The sequence below is a fragment of the Bombus terrestris genome, chromosome 6, assembly GCF_910591885.1.
Source record: "Bombus terrestris chromosome 6, iyBomTerr1.2, whole genome shotgun sequence".
Taxonomy (NCBI): Eukaryota; Metazoa; Arthropoda; class Insecta; order Hymenoptera; family Apidae; genus Bombus; species Bombus terrestris.
The window spans coordinates 2168088-2181615 of NC_063274.1; the positions used below are offsets into that span (position 1 = coordinate 2168088).

Sequence of the window (13528 nt, forward strand, 5' to 3'; positions counted from 1 at the left end):
TGACAACATCCCTTTACTATTGCGCTCGAGTATGTACCTACTTACTACCCACTTTGACTTGCACTTACGCCTCTCCATAGAATGCTCTCTTGTTCATGACAATAATCCATTCCACGCATCGAACTTTAATGTATTGTTCTAACCATGGAAACATCATCAGCCAATCGAAAAATGAACATTAGCAAGTAATGAAAAGAGGCGGATCAACAAATTATTGAAACTACTTTAGAGCCTGTAATTTCTTTCGAGAAGAATTTCCGTAAAGATAATCGTCTTCTTTCCACCTGTTAGCTAAAATTAACATTCGCATATGTGCACATTTTATTTTAATTCGATCAAACGCGTTATACATCGATGAATGATTAACGTTGTACGTTATAACGATGAAGATGAACCTTTAACGTATATGAAACCATTCAAGAGGAACATAATCTGCGTTACAGTTGGAGTGCAGGTAAAGAAAGCAAAAGATCAACCCGAGACCTCGAGTCTTTTAAATTCCGAAGAATTTTCATCCTTTTATGAAATTGCTGTAATCTACGATCGACCATCCAAGGTACAACGCATGGACCAACGAGAAGAGAAACATTTGTTCAAAACGGAAGAAAATGATTCGTAGTTTCTATCAAGGCATATCTCGATTTATATATATACCGATCTGTATCTAATCTTTGATAATTCACTGGGGCCATTCTGTAAAGGAAAATCAGTCAATTAATACAGAGAGAAAGACAGAAGGAAAAGAAAGGAGAAAGAAAGAAGAAAATAAAAAGACTAAGTCTTGATATTTTTGAAATCTTTATAAATACAATATCGAACCTCCTGAAGATTATCTGCGAGCTTGTCAAGCTCGATAGCGTCGAACTTCGAAGAGATTTCTTAATTATTGAAAGACGACACACCGAGGTGACTCTCCCGAATACAGTTGCTTCGTATTATCAACGGTGTATTAAAAAAAAAAAAGCAAAGCGTTCAAAGTGTTAAGTGCGAAACGATCGGCAGGTATTGTGCACAGCCACGTTCAGAACGAAGTGTGTTATAATACTTGTTGCACGAAATGTCTTGAGTGTAAGTTGGTGTATTCCTGAATTAATATCGCACACAGCTGCACGCGTGCACGTCAAACAGCGAGTTCGAAATGGATTGAGAACGAGAATGAAAGTTCTCTTGTTTTTAACCCTTTCACGTGCCCCTTGAAACATCCCTTTCCGCTTGTTCTTTGATCGAGGATTTAATGCACGAGCTTTTTGAAGCTTTAATACCTTATTTAAAAAATTTCTTTCGCAATAGAGACCACTCTCTTCATATATAATCAGATTCGAGGTAGTTTGGAATTTTATGATTAAATTTGTTCCTTCGGGATTTTAATGCCTCATTTTTTATTTTCGGCTGCTTTCCTCGAAATGATCGAACTTGATACGATTAAAAAGTTTGCGCTTTAATTCGAAATAATTCGAACTGCACGCGTTGAAGATTTCAATTATCTTACTTTTGCTATACTTGATGCGAATGTACGAAGTTTTCGTGCGCGAAAGGGTTAATATGTCTGCTTTGCATGCTGTGTTGTTCATTTGTCGTATCGAAATATCGACAGTTCTTTAGCAATGACGTGCTTTTTTCTTCTATCAATATTTGCAATGCAAACGTTTGTCCTTTATTAAACCATGGTTCCTCAAGATTTGGTTAAAACGTTCGATTTTATCGTTACTGGTGTTAGTTTTTAAAATTACGTTTACGCTCTAACGAGAACACGAACGAAACCTCGTTTAACATTGCCTAGTATCCCGGAATACCGATCGATATTATCGAATTGACAGGTTAAGCACCTGCGAACTTCTTTCCTGATCACGTTTATTTTTTTTTTCCTTTTTTTTTTTGTGCGAGGACGAGATATCGGTTATAATTTTTTCGACTGTAGAATACTGATATCTAATTCTAAATAGCTTTGTTCGATATCATACGAAAGAAATAGGTAGAGGGATTTTTCCGTGAAACCATTTAGTTTTATTTCCCCGTTGAAGGAATTGATCGTTTCTTCATTTTTAAAAGGGAATTATTTCATTTTTAATTTTATCTTCTGTTTATCATATTTCCCATAATGCGAGATAAATGAAATATTTCATATAACTGTTGTATAAAGATCTGTCACATACGATTAAAATAGATAAAAATTTGTTAAAATTAATATTAAAACTACGATTATAGATTTCGTAGGATTTAAATACATTTTTATGAATATAAATTTTATACAATTTCAGTTTCATATTTTTTAAAATATTACTTTTTGATTCGTAAAATAGATACGCTATGTTCTAAGAGGTCATTTATATTTCTTTGTATTTATATCCTCCGGTATTTCCATTGTTAATTTTTCTACTACGTAGTACCTTTTCATACAAATACCCAATATATGTGGAATTTGAATAACATTATTTATTACACTGAATATGGATAAATATTTTTCTTCGATCTCTCAGCATTTCAAACGATTGCGGCAGATAACATTTTTATTTTATTGTCGCCTAGTTTATTTTACGTAGTCAAACGTTTTCGCGTATTATTGCTTAAATCCTCGAACTTGGATAAATAAATACTTAACTTCGAATGATTTTTAAACGCATCTGTTATCTGAATTTGTTTGAATTTATTTTCTCAAAGAGATATGTAACCCATGTTATATTTAGTATGGCTTAATATTTCTGGTATTTTAGTATTCGTATCGGATTCGAATTTACGAATCGTAAAACTCAGTGAAAAGATCATGCTGTTTCCAGAATATATTTTACTTACACGTTATAAGGGTACTTAGTTCTATAATAATTTAACAACTATGTTTGATATCATATAATGTTCTCATAAAAATTATTACTAATGTGGCATGTGAACGATATTTTTATAATAGAAATTTGAAGAAGCCAAATTATTGAAAATTGACAAATAGTAAATTTTCGTTGGAACAAATTCTAGATCCTAGAACGCAATTTCGTTGTCGTTTGACAAACGTTCTTTTCTCATTTCTGACCTCTAGTTTAGCACGACAGTTTCATTTCTTACTATAATACAGATCTTAGCTAATTATGTCGACGCAGAAGCAACAAACTTCCACTGGGATTATCAGACGTAAGTTCGTCGTTCTTCGAATTACTAGGAATATACTGTTTCCTTGCTACTTGTAAGTCTTCGCTAAAGGCTTTTTAGACTCAAGTTCTCAGCCGTAAAGCAACGTGAAGTAAAACAAACTTTATCTCATTAACAGGTACATATTCCAAACAATAAACACATCTTGAATGATTTTGAAAATATGTGCAAGATGTAAATTTATTATATATAGAAAAATGTGCAAATTTAAGTTAAACGATTCGTGATAAAAAATATCATCGTGCTCTGAATCTAACACATTTTTGTCCTTTAAGCGTAGAAGATATTTTTCTTCAAAAAATTGCTTCACAGAAATAATTTAGCGATAGAAAATGTTCAATATTTAGAAATTCTCGGATTATTGCAGTGTACACGTTCTTCAGTATACTGCATCCATCGCAATAATCAGGCAAACAGAGTGACAACGGTGGACGTTAATTAACCAGCCTGTATTAACTAGTCCGGAAAATCTGATGTATTAATTCGAGAACTGTTACGATTGTCCTTGTATGTGTTTGCCAATTTGAGAGATGATATTACGATATGTCAGACCCTATTGTACAGAAGATGTCGAGTCTCTCAAATATTGATTATATTTCCAAAGTTTCTTTACTTCGTGAACTAAAATGGAAGCCTTCGATATTGGTGGTACGTGATCTTTTTCTACTGTGGTTTAAATTAGAAGTGATTATTACTTTTTCGGTTTTTCGTCTGGCTGTACGTTGCCTCTGGAATACCATCCTCGTCTCACTATATTATTTTGTATCATTACAGAAGTTATATTATTTGTCACGCTGTAACCTGTTTTTTCATAATTTCCATTCTACCTACTTGTTAAAAGGAAGCTATTTGCAAGAACGTTATACTGTTGAGCAAGAACAATATTAAAATTCAAAACAGAATCTTTTAATCTCATTTTAATAACAAACAATACATTCGCGTAAACAATGTTCCATACACTTTAAATAAACGAGATTTTATCGAACATCTGTCCAACAAAATCACGAGATGTGCAATCATTTACATCGTCAAACTTACCAAGTCCACTCGTACAAAATTACTTCGACCTATAAAACAAAAATCTCTCTGTATCTTAAAACTTGTGTCCGTACACGCAACGCGAAATTTCCATGTTCTCAAAAATAACAAATATTCCGTCCACATCGAGAACTGAGTGCAGTTCAATCACCGCTGAAACTAAAAAACAACGTCTTCTCGATTCTCGAAACGCGAATCGTCATGCGAATTCTCGTGTACACGCGAGAACATCGGTATTGCGTGCGTTTCTCGAATGTCCAAGAACTCGAACCGAACAGTCCAGTTAACAACTAGGCGCCTGCATTGCGGCATGGAAAGCACCAAACTCGTTTAGCTTCTCTCGTCTTTCTCGTTTTCGCCATGTATCCCGCCATGTTCCTATGCCTGGTTGGTTTCGACTTTTCCGTATCCGTTACAGGGAATTCTCGAGACTCCTCGCTCGTAAATCTGCGCACGTTCACGATGGCAGGCGTGATTCGTGGCGAGGCTTCTTACTCGCGTTGCTCCCGAGAAAATAGAACGCTTCTCGTCATCCTAAATGTAACAGGGCAATGTTTTCCCTCTTGTACTAGCGATTCTTATCGTTAACACGATTATCCGAACGCTTGAGATTTCGAAGGAGCTTGGGTAAGAATAGGTCCGAGATTTCGTGTTATTTTCAGGCTAGGAAGTTTGGAATTTCAATTAGTTATTTACGAACTTGAGCGATTCGCGTGAAACTTCCAGCAGATCGGTGGATTAGATTTGCACGCACGAGTAGCTTAGGTCTGAAACAGATTGGACTACTCACTTTGATCCTCAAGTTTGACAACTGATCCGATATTTTATCGATCGATTTCATTTCTGTTTCTCATGTGGCGATGGTGGAATTGTGGGAGAATTACATTTATTTATTATATTTATTTGACAATCGGGTGTTTGAAATATCGTAGCTCAATCGCTCAATCTCTTAATTGTAGCATTGGAAATTAAATTCTAATTTGTTCCTTGATAGCAATTTGACGCGGTGATAAGAAATCAATGATTGTAATAAATGAATAAATTGTTGGATTTTCAAATCGTTCTTTTTTGATCGTTCTTCAAATCGAATTTTTGTTGGAATGTAATAATATCGAATATTCTCGCCGATTTGATTCCATCAAAGATCGTTCAACGAGCCTTTATAGTACGTTAATAGATGCCGTTAAACTTTCTAACAATTTTTAAAGGACCGTTGGACAGCGTTTCTGGTTTTTGCATGTTGAAAATTTGCCGCGTTGAGAGTTGTAATTACGCGAGAAACAGCAATTTTCCACAAGGTGAATTTCACCTGGTCTTTAAAAGGATTTTCAGTTATTTCAGTAGTTAAATACTTTGACAAATTTCACGCTGACAGACTCGAAGCAATTTCTAGTTGCGACAACGGCCACGTTCCTTTTTTCGTATAGAAAGCTTTATTATGATTGGGATACGCTATACATTTTTTAGAATGCAATTTGTTTGCCCTATACAACTATGATATTTATTTCACTTTTCTTTCCATTACTCGCACGAAGAAAGATTTAGTGATTGGATAATGTTGGATAATTCATTAAAATCTGAAATATTTATTTCATCTGCAAGAAAATCAATTCACAATTCAAGTATTTCTTGAAATATTTTGGTCCATCCTTTGTAATTTTTAGAAATTAAATACTCTCCTCGATACTTTGCCAGTTTTAGAAATTAAATATTCCGATCGATACCTTAAGATTTCTAGAAATTTAAATGTTACAAGCATGATTGAAATTTTTTAACCCTCAATCTCGATTTTTTTTCCTGTTTGAGTTGTCCGACGATTCGAGACATTAAGCCAGTTGAGTGCATCCACGATGTCGTATAATTCGCATCCAGACTGATTTTACGATAATTGTACGTGTTCTATGTTTCGATTCCGTGAAAGAAAAAGAAAGGAAAATCTATTTCTTATTGAATATTATGCAATCTTTATATCAAACTCGGAAGAGTCTCGATAAAATTTGATCGTTTGATTATAGGATAAAATAGAATTATTTTATAACACAGTAAAACATTGATTATCAGAGCTAATCATGTTATCTGTTTCTCGGAAATTAGACAGGAAAATCTATTTCTTATTGAATATTATGCAATCTTTATATCAAACTCGAAAGAGTCTCGATAAAATTTGATCGTTTGATTATAGGCTAGAGGTAATTTTATAAGACAGTGAAACATTGATTATCAGAGCTAATTATGATACCTTTTGTTCATTGTTACATGCGAAGAAAGATCATGTTGAAATAGTTTAAACTGAGGGCTATTTTATCCTACGCCGAGACAAAATTTCAATTACCAATTCATATTTTAATATTCATTTCACTTGCATAATAAATAATTTAAAACATTTTAGCTGCTAAAATTTGTAGAATGAACTAACCGTTTCCGAAAATTATAATACTAAATTTATGATTTTAACCAGGTATACTAATAATAGCTAATGCGGCGTAAATAATGAAACCTATTCGTAGTTAATGTAGTGTAAGTAATTAATTTAAAAAAGGAAAGACCATTGCTATATATCGTACTACCTTATAAATATTAATATTAAACTGATGTAAAAACTTTTGAATAAAAATATAGCAATTTTCCCCAGTTTCTATGTTTATTTTTCAATCTTTCTTACAAAGAGTCATACTCAAATTTTCCATTAATCAATGTTATGGTAATCAAGGTTCTACTGTATATAACTTGCGTTGAATATGCAACGTCGTTGAATACGCAAATCGAGCTTCAATTTCATTAACAAAGTGTTTCAATATAAACTATTGTGTGCAAGAACTCTGAATCAGGTCAATATTTTACGGTAAATAATCGTGCAACCATACTCATGCAACCAAGAAGAGTCAATAAACGGGAGCATCGGCATTACGTTGGAAGGTGCATTATTACTATGCGCTCGAAGGTAACGCACGACACGTGTTAGTTTCGCCACAACCGAACGCCATGTCTCTCTCGTAGCTTTCGCTTACTCGATTTGTCTGCTGATGTCGACAGCTTGTAATTAAGAAAGTTTCAATGCATTTTATAATTCTCTGTACATAATATCGCTGTACTTTACGAAATATAAGCAGAAAATATTGTTAAAAAAGTTTCTAAAAAGTTTCTATATTAAGAAGCTGATTTGCAGCTATAATTTAATTCCTCGATTTCATTGTAATTTAATTTGTAAGAAAATGCACGTAGATTACTCCGGTTCTCAAGCACAGAATCATTGACTGAAATTCATATTTCGTTCGATCCAACAATTCAAAAATATCAAACTTCGTCTCGAACGATTCCACTGGGTCGATCATGATCATTCTCCTAACGCAACCAATATATACGTACTACCACTTTCGCGTAATCCTTATTCCCCTTGGCCGATAAGTTACATATCTCAGCAGGATCGCACGAAATAAGTGAAGTTCTAACAAACTGTGGAACCTAGGTAGGGTAGAAGTCCGTGATCACTTTGTCAAAGGTTCCAGGAACTTGTTTAGAGTCTCCGACTCATGCGGTGGAACTTTTAGGTTACTGTCGCTAACTTATACAGAAGCGATGTAGCGTGAAGCAAAGAACAGCTCGATATAATCCGTTTAATTTTCTCCATTATCGAGGTGAACGTATTTACAACCGATATTCCGGCAATTGCATTATCGTGTCACGATACGCGATACGTCTAAAGCCGCGTATGCACTGGTGGTACAAGTAAGTGAGAAATGGGAATAACGTTAAAGATACATAAAATTACAGCGATATGATGCGGAAAATTCTCGAACCGTTTATAATAAATTCGAAGATAAGAAGCGCTAAATCAAGTCGTTGAAGTTTTGTAAAACGTTCTCTTAATATATACGTATGAAGTTCTGAAAGCTTTATTCTAGTGTATAAAAGCTTCGAGAAATATCGTAGATAAGGAGCTCGGTTAAAAAAAGAGTGTTGCTACATGTTCTTTTTTCAGTAGCGAGATAAGTATAAGAAATGACACACGTAACATTCGTATTTATTTTAGGGATTTTGGCATAAACTTGCAAATTCCTTCCGTATAACTACACGTGGAAACGTATTTCAGTGTTTAAAAATACAGACTGTCTTTTAGCTGAGTTTAACTTTATCCGAGTTTTCTTAAGTTATGAACTTTGTCTCTTATATCGTGCTTCCTCCGAATTCCTCGTACAAATGTACTTACGATCGTAAACGTATAAATAAGGAAATACTGATAGATGGGAACGATATATCTTACGTTTACATTGGCCCATTAACCGTGAAATAACAATTAATCCGAACAGTTACAAGTACACTTCGAAATTTTAGTACCTACTAGATCTAAGTTTCGAAACTTAATCAAATCGACTTGTTTGAATTAACAATTTCGTAAATGCAATCACTGAGGCTAATCTTCTCCAATATTCTGAATATCTTGAATATTGGAATCTTACTGTTGACTTAAATTTCCCGGACTATATTGAATTCGATCTATTCCATACCCGCGAACGTTTACAACCAATTAGTAAATACGTGAAATACGAACATCCACGAATGCTTGTAAATGTCTTTTGACATCTATGAGTTTCTTCGAGTAGCATCAATGTCTCAAAAAAAAAAAAAAAAAAAAAAAAAAATTCGTCGGACCCCCATTTCGTATCCCTCACTAGGGAATAGGAACACCTGAGAGTTGGAGGGTGAACAGTTTAATTGTTTTATGACTATGAATTGCCCCTCCAGAAAGACCCTGTATAAATCGTAATAAGATGTTTCAGCTTATTTATTTTTCAAGTACATGAAATCAGTTGCTCCCCAACTCTGCTGAAATTGATCATTAAATTTTTGCTTTCAAATAAAGTTGCTCTATTAAAAAGGAATTGATAGATAGAGAAATTATTATATTTAAGAAACCGACAGGGACGAGTTAATTCGGTTTCCTCGGTTAACAGATTGAAATACATACAATGCTGCTACACCTGGTTCTATTTTTGCACGGTAGATACGCTCCTAAAGAAACGATGTAAAAGAAAACCGTATAGAAGGAAATACTGCCCATAAGGAAAAATAGAAAATTGGTTTCAAGCGGAGAAACCCAGTAGAAATAACAAGATATTTTCTGACATGTCATAGCTAAATCTTGAAAGAAATTTTTATTCGTTTCGACACATTTTTTATTTTACCAACTTATAAATATAAATATATCTGCATGCACGTTTAGATGCCCTTAAACACGAAGCAAGAGATCGATAGATACTGACGTATGTATTGAAAGTGAAATTGAGAAGAATTCTTTCTATACGATGTATTTTTCCATAAAATAGAGAATTTAAAAGAACAGCTCTGACAATCGATAATTAAATTTTGGCAACAATGTATGTCAAAGTGCAAGCCCAAGAAAAATACACCAAAAACACTTCAACTTCAAAGAGTTAGATTCACGTGTGAATTTTTAAAAGGCAAGTCGTTCGATCGCTGTATTAAATCAGATCGAACTCTATGAAAAGATAATTCCATTCTTCCGGTTCTCTCTAAATCGCATCGGATCAAAATTTTATAAAAAAGAAAAATTAAATGTTTTTTTTCCAAATAGCGTCAACTCTTCATGTACGAGTACATGTCCGAATTTTGGGATACAAGTTTCTACGAGCTTCCACAGAAAAATACACAAAGAGTGTATAACTTTTGTTTTCATAATGTATCTCTCATATTTATAATAAACCGTTCGCAGCAGAACTACATATAATACGTTTTTCTTATCTTCACTACATCATAGTCCTACAATTCGGCCGGAAAAATAGGAAAAGTAGGAATTTATTGCAAATTTGGTGGGTCTCCGAATCTCTATACGGCGCATCTCATTTAATATCCGATAGCTTAGCGGACCAAAATCGTCGTATTCTAACATATGGTACGTAGTTTAAACCGATAGCGAGTTGGGACACGAAATGGACTCTTTCAATTCGATACGCGTTTATCCCTTCTGGGTAGATTTTTACGGGACATAGAACAGCACGTGCGTGCCAATCGTAAGGGCGAAGTTCGCGTTCCTGTAGAAGCGCCCGGAAGTGGCAAGAAGCTTCTTAAATAGGTCGAATCCACTCTGAGGTTTCCCTCCGTATCTCTTGAGAGGAGGTCGAAGCAGATGGCAAGAGCTAAATGACCCGAAACAGTTGCGGTGATACGTGTTACTTCGTGCTGAAAACGGTTCTACCACGGAATATATGTAGCTTCTCTCGTATAGAAATCCTGATCTTTGTCGTTAAACAGGCAAATGTTTCTTTGACGTATTTTTAGGATTGTGATTGAGAAATGAGGAGTAAAAAAGAGATTGGAGAGGATAGACTGTTTAACGATACATAGCGGGAGCTGTCTATCTTTTTATTATCAAGCACAAAAATCCAAATTAAAAAATTTTCAAAAGTATCACTAAAAAAGAAAAAGAAATATTGCATTAATAGTATTAAACTAAAAAATATTTCCTTAGCTATAATATCCTATTTTATTCATCTTTCGAAATATAGTGGAACGTTTAAAATTAGTCGTATTTTCTATCTTCTCAGTGGTATTATACAGGCTGTTGCGAAATAATGACTAACAATAAGTATTTTAAGTTAAACGAAGAAAAACAAAGACTGCACAAAGAAGGTAATAAAATCGCAATTTTCCTCAATCTCGAAATGATAGATAGAAGAATTTAACTAAGAACGAAGACAATATATTTTGCGACTAATAATTTTGGATAGTAAAATTTTGTATAGTATATTGTGCAAATTTATCACGTATCATGTACCATTGGTTGAGAATTACTGATGTACGGTATTTTAAGAATAAAAATCATCGGTTGTTTTCATAGTCAGCTTCAGAATGGCTCTTGAATATGAATATGAATACGATGATTAAAATTAAACCTGTGACGATTCATTCTTCATTGTAAATGTTTTTGTGACAATTATTTCGTGATGATTATTCGTTGTTGGGCAAGTTCTGAAGAATTAGTATTGTTTGCTTCAATCTGATGCATGAATTATTCGATGGACGATCGCGTCGGTCTCTGGTGCCGTATTTTCGCGCAGCAAAAAATTTAATTTAAAGTTACAGTTTATTCAGAGAAATGTTGGGAATAACAAACCTTTCATTAATGCCATTTGAACAATGCAATTATTATTCCTTTCATACTGGATGTTACGTATACGCAATATCACACTTAGGTAAATTATTTATTAATTAAACGATAAAACGATAAAAGTTAAACAAACACATACACAGAATGAGAATGTATAAAATATTTGCACACTTTTATATTTTTTATTATATTTATATTTTATTTTCAATTCTTATAATATTAATATATTTCGATTAGACAAAAAATTTCCTTGTCCGACTTCAAATTCCTCAGTACCTTCAAGTGTTAGTTAGTTTTAACGTTTCATATTTATCTGTACGTGTGTTGTTTTATGGAAACGCATTTACTTTCAGACAAAAAGGATATTATTAATTAACTCGTGGAACTCCGTATAAACTATTTACATAAATTGCAACAGAGAGAGCTTAGATTTAATTAAATTTAATAAACGTTTAAACAATTCACCATGTATGAAACCACTTGCTCCTAAATTGTATCCTCGAATAAATGATTAATAGGTCCTAAACTATTGAAGCGGGAAACGTTACAGCCTAAATGTCCACTTCTCCTGACATCCAATGGCATGCCCATTACATCAGTGATACTGTCATTCATTAAACCAACCGCTTTTTGGTTATCCTCTCACGTTTCTATTTCCGCTTAGCCGCTCCCTTATTTTCAATATCATCACGTATGTCCTGTAGTTGGATTAAATTGTCCACGTGCGTTAACAGAATTCAGTTCATTCGCTATAGTTCGAAAGATATATTTACATAGTGACGTTTGTTTGACGTGACTCTTCTATTACGGTTTTTTACCTCTATATCTTTATTTTATCAGGGAGAATATTATAGTTCAGTTATCATAGTTTATGACATTTTATTTTATAAAATCGTTTCTATGTTTATTATGAAATTATTTCAGTTAACGTTGCATCTATTAATTATATGTTTAAATATTCTGTCGTGAAGAATAGTGCAAAGAGTATGATATAACGGAAAGATTTATTCTTTGAAATGATTTAAGATCGTAGAATTCTCTTTCCACGGGACGGTATTATTTTGACTTCCAAGAGGAAGCCTGTGAAAATTTTCGAGTCTACCCATATTTTATGCGAATCCGAGCTTCGTATGAATCAATATTCGACTATTTGAAATTTCTCCTCTCCTAAGATGACGTTTTTATGATAAGCAGTCTCGCTGCGTAAGTTTGATTTACGATTTAGAAGACACCATTTTTTGGTTGTATCGGAAAACCTTTTCTCAGCGATAAAATTCAGCTTTTATACATTCGCATTAATTTTATAAACCAAAGACTTTCTAATTCTTCGAGGAGCCATCATCTAAGGCATAAAAATTCCTATATCTTTAGAATTTGGTGTCAAATAATAAACCTTTAATAGAAAGCACATATTAACAAAATGATAATGACAGAGATTTGAATAATGAGATTCTAAAAGCACCAATGGCATTAATTTCTAATTAATTTCTTTCATGAATTTTAGTTAACTTTCATTATTTCCGTGCAATGGATTCACGCTCCTAAATAATTTTAAATCAATTTTTAATACTTGTTCAATTTCTTTTTACTAGAATTTCTCTTTTTATGTAACCTGTCCTGTCACCATTTTTACTCCAATGTGTGTGTTCTTTAGAACATTCATCGACTTCTCTCTCAAACCAATAAAACATTCAAACTCATATTGTGACAAAGATCGTACACACTACGCACCAAACGAAGAAAGTTTCGTAACAGTACAAACAAGCTTCTAATAAATCCTTCTACAAGAACAAAGAGAGTGCCTTTATCTCTGGTTATCCGATCCCGCCAGTAAACTCGTGAAATGTGTTAAGTCGGATAATAGTCTTTAAGTCTTTATCCCGGGTGTTTCGTAGCGGAATTAATCGTTGAGTGTTCGTCGTCGAGGCAAAGTAACCACGGTACACCGACAGTCGAGGATATACAGCGTTTCAAAAGCTTGTAGGAGGCCAGAGAAATTGGCTTTCTTCGCGGTTCTCGTTTATTTGATCGACTGGTATTCAGGCCGCGTACTTTGCCTCTCCCCTTTTTCGTTAAATCCCAGTTCAACGTTGTGGAAACGAATTCAACGCGTGTCGTGTCGTTTTTGGCCTGTAGACACGTCGACGAAGTAATTTGCAGAAATTTATTGCTACAACAGACATATTGTTCTCTTGATAGAGCTTGTCCTAATCTTACCGTCGTTTG

At 33.8% G+C, this 13528-nt stretch overlaps 1 protein-coding gene across 4 annotated transcripts in view; it reads left to right on the top strand.

The window, feature by feature from the left end:
• The window catches only part of LOC100648381 (potassium channel subfamily T member 2), a 202365-nt gene that overhangs the window by 63758 nt on the left and 125079 nt on the right, over positions 1-13528 (top strand). The window contains exon 2 of one of the 4 annotated variants that reach the window (XM_012319422.3): positions 444-1068. The exons of 2 other annotated variants lie outside the window; for them this stretch is intronic. The gene's annotated coding sequence lies outside the window, so the exon portion shown is untranslated. The remainder of the gene's footprint in view (positions 1-443; positions 1069-13528) is intronic. One more of the 4 variants, XM_048406826.1, reaches the window with a different exon arrangement.